Here is a 9385-nt window from a genome sequence, read left to right on the forward strand (position 1 = left end):
GCCTGCAGAGTTATCATTATCATTCAAAAAAAACCAAAAAATGGTAACAAACCCAGCCATCTGCTTACAAAGCCCAGGCTGGTGATAAATCCACTGGATCCCTTAGATTTAAAAAAAGGGGAAATGCTTTGAAGCAATTGCAAATTATGCAATGCCAGCCCCCTCCTGGGAGTGCTGAAACCTTTAATCACCTAAGGAGGTGGGAGCCCCGTGTCAATATTATTCCTGTTACATAACATCCTGCTTTATTTGCTGATTGAATGGGCTTTTTTTTTTTGCTTTTGCTTTTTTTTTATTTTAACCGAAATTGTCTCTCAGATGCCAGAAAAGCTTACTGGTGAATTGCAACCTCTTCTGAAGAGAAGCAAACCTCACCCACGAGCAAAACAGCATGACAGATTGAGATTTGCTATCTAAAACCGAACAATCATTAACAACAAATAATCCCTCAAAGAAGGTACAGCAAGCATTGGGCACCTTCCTGACACAGAAAATCAGGGCCAGCCTAGCAGGACAGAGAGACAGAGCTCCCCCTCTCCCACAAACCTGAATTACCCACTATATATTTTCTTTACCCTCCTGCAGGGAAAATGTTTTATTGATAAGGCCTCTCCTGGGTTGTGATTACCCCCAGGGCTGAGTGAGATCTGAAGCTGCTTGGTTTGACATCATGTCTAGACAGTCCCTTTGCTGGACAAACACTTCAGTGTACCTGAGAACAGCCCAGTGAGTCCAGTAATGTGCAAAACTGGTCAGGAGAAACCTTTAGGGGCACGCTGGCCATGCTGAGGAGGCTGCACAGAGCCCCTGGGAGGTGTGTGCAGCACAAGGATGCTCCTGCATGGGTGCACTGGCAGCTCTGCCCTCTCCTGCCTGGGTGTGCAGCTGTGCCCGGATGGCATCGCTGAAGCGGCGTCAGTGATTCCTGCAAGAGACACAGCCATGCACAGCAATGCATGCACACAGCAGCACAGCTGCCCCTGGTGCCCACACAGCCCAGCAGTGCCTGTAGGCACAGCCCGGTGTCCCCACAGGGGTGACTTGGCAGGGCTGCCTCACGCCGTGCTGTGCCATGGCCCATGTGGCACCTCCAGCTCTCTGCCCTGGGCCTGTTGCATGGGGATCTGAGCTGCTAGGGAAATCCTTCTGGAGGTTACAGCATGGTGCTTGAAGGAAAACAAGCTCAGAACCAGTTTTCTTTAAAACACAGCAGCTCTGGATCACCTGCCCAAAGCTGGGAGGAGAAGGCACTATATCTGCCTTTCAGTGAAGGCTCCAGTCCCTCTTCCACCCCTGGGCTCTGTGATACACACGTGTAGGGGCTCTCTCACAGTGAGTGAGAGAGCAAACACCACATTTGTATGTGAAAAGAGACCTGTGCTTTTCCCTGACTTCTTCCAGGGTTAGTGAATGCACAGGGATGAGTGCTTGATCCATCAGCCTGGCACGCAGGTCTCACTTCAATCTCTGTTCCCTGGTACAAAAGGAGAGGGTAGAGGCCTAGAGTTTCCTGCAGGACAGCCAGGCACTATGATTTCCCTTGCCATCTTTTAGGCTCACATGGTAAAGCTGCTGCCTGCAGACCAAGCCCATGCCAACTGAATGGTTGTCTGGGCCAAACAACACCCACAGGGTCCAATCCCTTTTGTGCTCTCCCTCTTTGAACTGGGTAGAAATCATCTCTCTGAAAACCCCTGGTATTTTTAGGCCAGAGCTGAGCTGCCTGAATGGCTCACGGCTGGTTGCCTGCCTGCCCCTTGGAAATGGGGCATGCAGGAGGCAGGGAGGAAAAGGCACGGTATTGCCATGATGTTTTGAAGCTGTCCTCAGCTGCCTGGGTGCCACAGACAGCCTGCAGACGATTTATTCCACAAACAACATAGACCTGAAGAACCTCTACATAAGGGAGGAATTCAAAGGTTGCTAAGAGCCACTTTTGCTTAAAAGTGAGGATGGAAGACCTGCGAAGAGCTTCCCTCTGGTCCTGCTTAGCAGCTGGCCGGCTCAGCTGAGCATCCATCACTCAGCAAAATGCGATAATTGTCTTGCTCTGTGCTCCCCAAACCTGCCAAGCGTGGCCAGTGCCCACTGTGAGCAAATCCCACCCTCATTATCCGCTCCCCACCCGCGTCTGTCCGAGGCGCCGGGCTCTGAGCACACAATTAAGCGCCCGCCGCCCCCTTGCTCCTGGGCCGCTTTGTCATCGCCACATTTGTTTGGGAATGTTCCTTGGGAAGCACATGGTGGCAGGGTCACTGGATGTTGTTGAGGTTTTTTTTCCGCTTGTGCCTGGGGGCCAGAGAGCTTTGTGCCTTTCTCAGTATGTTAAACTCAATTAAAAATAAAAAAAAAAAAGAAAAATAAAAAAAACAACGTAGGGATAACGTAAAGCAGATGTGAACACAAGCCTGAGACCCTTCTGAGCACAAACACAGCCATTTCATTGCAATTCCAAAAGGCTTTTCTGGCAAGCCTCCCCCCACCATGTCCTACATTCTTTCATTCCAAGGAAGACAAACAATTCAGACTGGAGCAGCAAGGCACGTTTTTCAAATAAACAGGTTCCCTCAAACAGTTTTTGCCTTTGTGTCACCCCAATACCACATTCCTCACTTAAAGGACTTTCTGGGATGGTCTTAATGACAATTTGTGTCACACCTTCCATTTAAATGGTTCAAAGCACCACACCCAGCCCATGTGAACCTCTCACATGGAAGTGTTTTCACCTTCATATGCCAACACAGTATCTTCATGACCTGAAGTTACAGACAGAATCTGTGGCTTTTTTGGATGCTGAAACTAGAAATCCTGTGGAACCTGGCACTGCTGGAAGAAGAACATCCCTGGAATGTGAAGGGCACTACTTGCTGGTGACTGGGGATCCTCTAGGTTGCATGGTCATTTCTGCTCATCAACACCAGGTCTGTGGTTTTAACCAAATAAACCATATTTTACCTTACAGGTCTTTCAATGGCTCAACCAGAGGGAGATTTTTGGACAGAAGTAGTCTATAGCATGTTACCTGATTCCCTTGTTACCTTAATTCCATCTCTCATTTCTCCCTGTGTCCCTCAGACCAGCAGCTGCCTTGTCCGGAGTCACTCATCCCTCCTTCTGGTTTCTGAGTTTCATGCTTACTTCACCAGCTACTTTTGAGTCTGGCCATGACTTCTGTGACTAATTCCTGGATTCTGCTACAGCCCTGCTCAAGAGTTCTCTTCAGCTCCACATTGCTCCACCTGTCTCTTGATAAGTAAAAGCAAGGCCAAGTCTGGGAGGATTTTAGTATTTCAAAATTTTGGTTCATTATATGTTTTCCGTTTTCTCCTCTGTGAGAAAGAGCAGAGGTTGTCTCTGGAGAACCTCAGGAGATGCAGTTCCAAAATCTGCACCTGGGATCCTGTTTCTCCTGGACCTTCCCCATACAAGGAAACAAAACTGAGGCAGACTCATCTCCCCACAGAAAGCAGACAGCCAGTACTGGCAATTTCCATTTCGAATCAAGATTGTTTGGAGATATCCTGGGCTGCTGTGTGTGGTCAATTTGAAGAATTTCTTAAGCCTTTGAGTCAAATGGCATGTATACTAATTAAAACTGATTGTAAATATTACCTAATAGATGTAATAAGTATAAAAGCAAATATAAAAGCCAAGTGACTCCAGTGGTAGGGGTGAAGCAAGAGAAATGAGATGGCCTTAACAGCCCAGCCCTAATAGGAGGTACACTGATGCATCAGCTAAGGACAGAAATATCTGCTCCAGCCTCCTAATAGGATTTTCATATTCCTCATGAGCTTAACATGGGAAAATATGTACAAAAATAAATCGATCATTACAAATCAGGATGATGAAAAATCTTTAAATCTCCCAAATCCTTCTAAATCCCTTTACAAGCTTCTGTATTTCTCGCAGTAAGTTCCTTCAGTTAATTCTGCCACTGAGTTAAGGTACCCAGAGGAGAAATAAAAAAGCTGTGCTTGAAAAAAAGTTTTCTTTGACTGCTAGACTTTGCAGGACCTGACAAACCAAGGGACAAGCACCTCATATCAAGGACAGCTGCATAAACTTCCTGAACACAAGAAATTAATCATAATAAAAGGCTTTTAATTTTTTTTAATATAGTTAGGTACCAAAGATAAAAGGGTTATTTCCCAGAATCGTTCCTGTTTGGCATGGATCCTGATTGCTTAGATGAAGGACTTTTATTATTGAGCTTTTCATAACCTCTAACCTCAAAATCTGGGAAATGCCTTACATGGAAAATACAGAACACAGTAAAATTGCAAGCGTTCCTGGCTTTTGTGTTCCCTCACACCAATATTCCTTCCTCTCTTCAGCAGCTCACCCCAGGGCCATGCAGAGAGCAGAGACTGAAGGCTGCTCCCAAGCCAACTCTTGGCTAATAGAAATAATTCTGAAAGTTGGGTGGGACTGAACCAAGCAGAGTAAATCACTCTCTAAGCCTACCCAGATTTGCCTCTACTTGTATAAGATTGTGAACTGGGTGCTTAAGGATTTCAGGCTTCTCCTGTATTGATTGATGTTGCAGATATTCCTGCTTTCAGTGCTCAAAAGCTGCTGGCTGCCAGTATTGATTAAGTGTTGTCTATGTTGTTCTGCAGCACAAGCCCATTCTGTTGCCTGGATGGAGAGGCCATGAGAGCTCAGTACTTGTCTGGAGCCAGCTCCACAAAGTGCCCTGGGAATGGCAGCCTGGCCCTGGGCACAGCAGTGTCCACTCTGGTGCAGGGGGCAGGAGGAGGAGGAGAAATGAGAAATGCTCTCCTGCTGCCAAAACACAGCATGAGCACGAACCCTGCAGTCACTTTACACCTTTGTTCACCCTGGAATTTCAAGCAGCAGGGAAATGAGACTGAAGTGAGAATGAGGCAGGAGGGAGCCCTGCCCGGTGCTGCTGGGGCAGCACAGCTGGGATGGCATCAGCTGCCCTGGGAGGGCTCATGGCAGCAGCTGCTCCCGAGGCAGGAAGGTCAGCAAGCTGCCTCCATCCCCATCTGCCAGAGCTGTGGCCAGTCCCAAGCTGTCACTGCATTAGTATTATTTCATCACATGCCAGCACTGCCTCTAACTCCAAGCTCATCCCGTGGGCTATACGGGCAGAGAATAAATTTTAGGGACACACTTGTTCTGTGATGGCCTTTAGCATCAAAAACAAATATAAAGCTATTAAGTGCAAGAGGGGAAGCTGATATTTGGGGATGGAGGAAGACTTGGAGCTCAATTCTACAGGGCATTCACTCAGAGGAGCAGCCCCTTTGAAATTATCATGCAAATCTGGAGGCTTTTCAGCAATTTCAGCTAAATCCTTCAGGCTTGTGTGCACAGAGAGGTTAATTTGGTTTCAAGCAGTATGGCTTAAAAGCAGAACAGTTATTCCTGATTAATTCCCTCTGTGATCACTTCTATTTTGGAATAAAAATGCCTGACTCTGAACCAACCCAACTCATCCCCAGCCTGGTTTAGGTACATTAAGAGTCAGTCAGTCTTTCCCAGCTGGCAGTGTTTGTAAAGACAATTGCTTGGGAACAGTCACCAGGAGTTGCTTCACAGACAAGCAAACCTTTACTAGGTCAGGAAAAGCACCTTAAAATATGGAATATTTCCTAGATGAGACTCATCTGTCAATTACATCACTAACAAGTTCAGGATAATTATTTTCTCTTCCATGAGCCAACTTCTGATCTAACCCACAATAAGAACTTGACCACTGACTTTAGAGGAAGTTTCTTCCAAGAACTGGACCACTGAAGAGTTGCTGGAAGGAACAATAGAGAAATAAAACTGGAGGTAAGGAATCAACAAACGACCTGTGGGTTCAGGGGATGCTTTGGGCCTTCCACTGGCAATATCTAGATACTGACCCCTGAGCTGCAGTGGCAGCATTGCCCCCACTCCTGCCTTCTGCTCAGGAGTGATGCCTGTGCTGGCTACGTGCAAATCTGTGTTTCTATAAATCATCAATTCTGCCCTGCAGAATTCAGACCTCTCCAAAGGGAGCACAGCAGCTCTGTGGGTGCTTATGGCAGCACTGCAGGGCAGTGAAGAGACAAAGTAAAGGACAATTATCTGAGATGGAATATCTGGTCCTGTTGCAACTCATTCAGACAAACTCCAGCAAAACATCTCCCTCCTCCTACCCTGCAGGCAGAACTTTCACCTACCAAATTCACATCCCACTCTCACCACAAACTCTTTCCCAAAAGCATGTCTTGCCCAAGCTGATCTCAGAGAGACTAATCCTGAAAACTACCTTTATAAATCTCATTTTAGTGGGTGAAGCAATGAGGAATTTATTTCTTGGCTAAATTAAGTGAGTAATAATAAGGGAACCTTAAAAAGCTGGAAGTGTTAGTCCAAAGCACCTTTCAAGTTTTTGCTGCCGCTCTCAGCCTGGCTTCCTGCTGTGTCCTACAAGACACTGGGATTGTTAATAATCGACATCAATTTACAGTCTGTCAGGTCATAAAAATTAGAATAAAAGGTGGATCAAGTAATATGACAAATAAAATTAGGATATTTGGGCAGTGGACACCACATAAATATTATTCCCATCAGTCACTGTTATTTACTGCTTGTGAAGCACAGAAGAGAGCACGGAACAGGACAAGAGGGGGCTGGTCACCAGGCTGCAAGTGGACAGAGCTGCCAAGCTATAAATATGCTGATGTATTTTTACACTTGTTGTTGCAAAGTCAGGATGGTCGTTGTGATGGTGGAACGTTGCTGGGGCTGTTTTCTAATTATAATTAGATTCTGTTACTTTTCCAGTGTCATTATCAGAGACACAGTCATGTGTGCTTGCTTTTAAATGCTACTGGCCCTGCTAATTATTCTGGGCACAAGGGAACTCCACAGGCAGAGGGGAAATAATTCCAGTCCCTGGAGCGCCTCCTTCAGATGGTGGGTACCACTCTGGCACCAGCACAGTCCGCAGCAGGGACACACTGCAGGATGCTGTGCTGATTTTTGGATGCCAATTTCAGCAAGCACCTCTCTAACAGCACACCTCAGGGGGTGCTAGCAGCCTCTCTGCAGGTGCTCTTTCCTTGCCCTCACCTGCTGGTGCCCTCTTGTCTGTAGGCTCTTTTGCACCTCTGGATTCAAAGTCAGGATTTGAAAGCTAATGTACTGAAACACTTCCAGAATCCAAAAATAAATGACACCTGTCACTATAAAATGACTTGCTGAAGCAGCCACACTTAAACATCTGTGCTTTACCCGAGCATCTGATGTTGAAAGGATTTTTCATTTTTTCTTGGAGCACCATTATTCTGCATCTCACAAGTACTGCCACAGGGACCTTCCCAAACAAACTGTGAGGAGCTGTGCCCAGGAAAAACAGAACCCTGGACTTTGTGGGTGTAGCTGATGTGCAGAAAGATTCCAGCTGAAAGCATTAGAGGACTTACTGGAGCAGTTCCTCATCTACAAATCCACTGGAAAGTGGAATTAAATGATGGGACTTAACAGCTAGGGAGAACCACACTGTCTCTGCTTAATCTTCCTATTAGGATAAAACAACCAGGACAAGGGCAGGAAACAGCCTACCACCCTGATACAACACTTGAGGACTATTTTTTTCTGGAATTTCATGCCATTGATGGTATTTCTGATGTTAAGCAAATAGCAGGAAGAAATTTGTGATGGTTCTGTGCAAATATTTGAATGCTCCCAGAAGCTTTGGTCATTCAGCCCCAGGCACTGCTCTGCCTGATCAGGTTTGATTGATGCTCAGGTACCTCAGTGTGCACTTCAGCTCCTTGATACCAAGCCTGGACATTCCAGATTCTGCATTTTACACCATTCCCAGGGTGTGTCCCATGCTGTGGGGTGGCCTCTGACACATTAAGACTCCTGGTCCATCAGGCCCTGCAAACTCCCCTCTATTCCTGGGGATGTATCTTTAGGCCTTATGCATTTCTTTGCATTTGTGTCTGAATTAATTGCTGGAGCTTCAGAGGGAAAAGCTTTCAGGATCATCAATGGTACTGCTTTTATCAGCTGCAGATTCTTCTTTACATGTTCTTTCTGTGTCAGAGGGAAAACTGATTGACCTGACTCTTGCACTCAAAATTCCCCAGTAACTATGTTTTTCCCTAATCACACTGGTCTTATGTCCAGAAAACAAGGTGTTAGTGCCCAGTGTATGTCTTCCTTTATTCAGCATCAATCCCTGAGTTATATTTTCCTTTTTATCAATAGCTCTTCCCCTTCCTGATAATGATTATGATACCTTTCAAACATTTGTAGATTGTTTTAAGTCACCCTTTAATCACCTTGTCCAGCCAGGTCACATGTACTTAACTCCATTAATCTTACTTTATTTAGCTGCCATACTGGAGGGCAAGATTCTCCCATCAAATAACCCTTCACCTTCCTGGCTCTCTAGGAATATCAATTACTCTCAGTCCCAGGGGGACTGGTCACCTCTGCAGCCCAGGGTGCTCCAGAGGTGTGTGCAGGCCAGGATGATGGAGAAGAGCATTTCACCCCACTTTACAGCTTGAAAATATAGGGAGATCATATAAAATAATCCTTTTTGCTTTTAGAAATACTATATACATCCTTTAAAGCAGGAAAGTTAATTAGCCTGGCTGCTCTGAAAGTTTTCTCCTGAGGGAAAAAAAAAACTTCCACTCCTTCAGTGATCAGAAGTTTTTAATACTGGTGCCAAGCACATTTCTATGAATTAATATTGGTGGAATGAAAAGGCTTTCTACTCTGCTTCAGCCTACTCTCCCAGGATAAATCTTTTTGGAATTTGCTTTACATATTGTACTTTTGAATGTTCTTTTAAATGTTAAAAAATTGCTGTGTGAGAATGTCGCCTTCTCATTAACAAAATTTACTACATATTTTCCTCCATTGTTACCAGTACAGTTCCAGCAGTGTTAACAATGGGAACCCTAGAGCAAATGGTCTGGCACCAGCACTTGCCATCTGCCTATGGCTGGTCAAAAATGTGTTTGAAAAGTGGCCTTGTGTTTTTTTAAGCATGTTTGTTTTCAGTAAGCACTTCCAAATTATTTTTTAAAATAAATAAATAAATAAATAAATAAATAAATAATTTCAATGTTTACTCATATTTTAATCAGAAAGATATTGGGGTGTTTTTGGGCTTTTTGGGAAAACCGATGGTGGTGAATAAAGGAAAGTATTGTGTTCCATTACCTGCCTTTTTCTTGACTGAGGGGAGGAAGTTAGTGAAAAGAAAAAGACCAGGAGGGTATGGGTCTCTTCATTCACAATGAACTGAAGCAGTTTTTTAAAATTCAAAATCACTAACAAATTGGGAAAAAATCATAAACCTTCTGATGTCTTTAAAGATTCACTCTAGTGTATATTCTTTCTCTTTTTATCACAG

General features: G+C 44.9%; 1 long non-coding RNA gene across 11 annotated transcripts in view; it reads left to right on the forward strand.

Annotated features, from left to right (window-relative positions):
• The first annotated feature begins 1811 nt into the window (after window positions 1-1811).
• Window positions 1812-9385, forward strand: part of LOC146766245 (uncharacterized) — a 51996-nt gene continuing 44422 nt past the window's right edge. For 4 of the 11 annotated variants that reach the window (XR_014958129.1, XR_014958132.1, XR_014958130.1 and 1 more), the window contains exon 1: window positions 1812-5808. This is a non-coding gene — a long non-coding RNA (uncharacterized LOC146766245). The remainder of the gene's footprint in view (window positions 5809-9385) is intronic. The other 7 variants (XR_014958131.1, XR_014958134.1, XR_014958137.1 and 4 more) reach the window with 3 other exon arrangements.

This window comes from Lonchura striata, chromosome 12 (genome assembly GCF_050655825.1).
Source record: "Lonchura striata isolate lonStrDom1 chromosome 12, ASM5065582v1, whole genome shotgun sequence".
Lineage (NCBI taxonomy): Eukaryota > Metazoa > Chordata > Aves > Passeriformes > Estrildidae > Lonchura > Lonchura striata.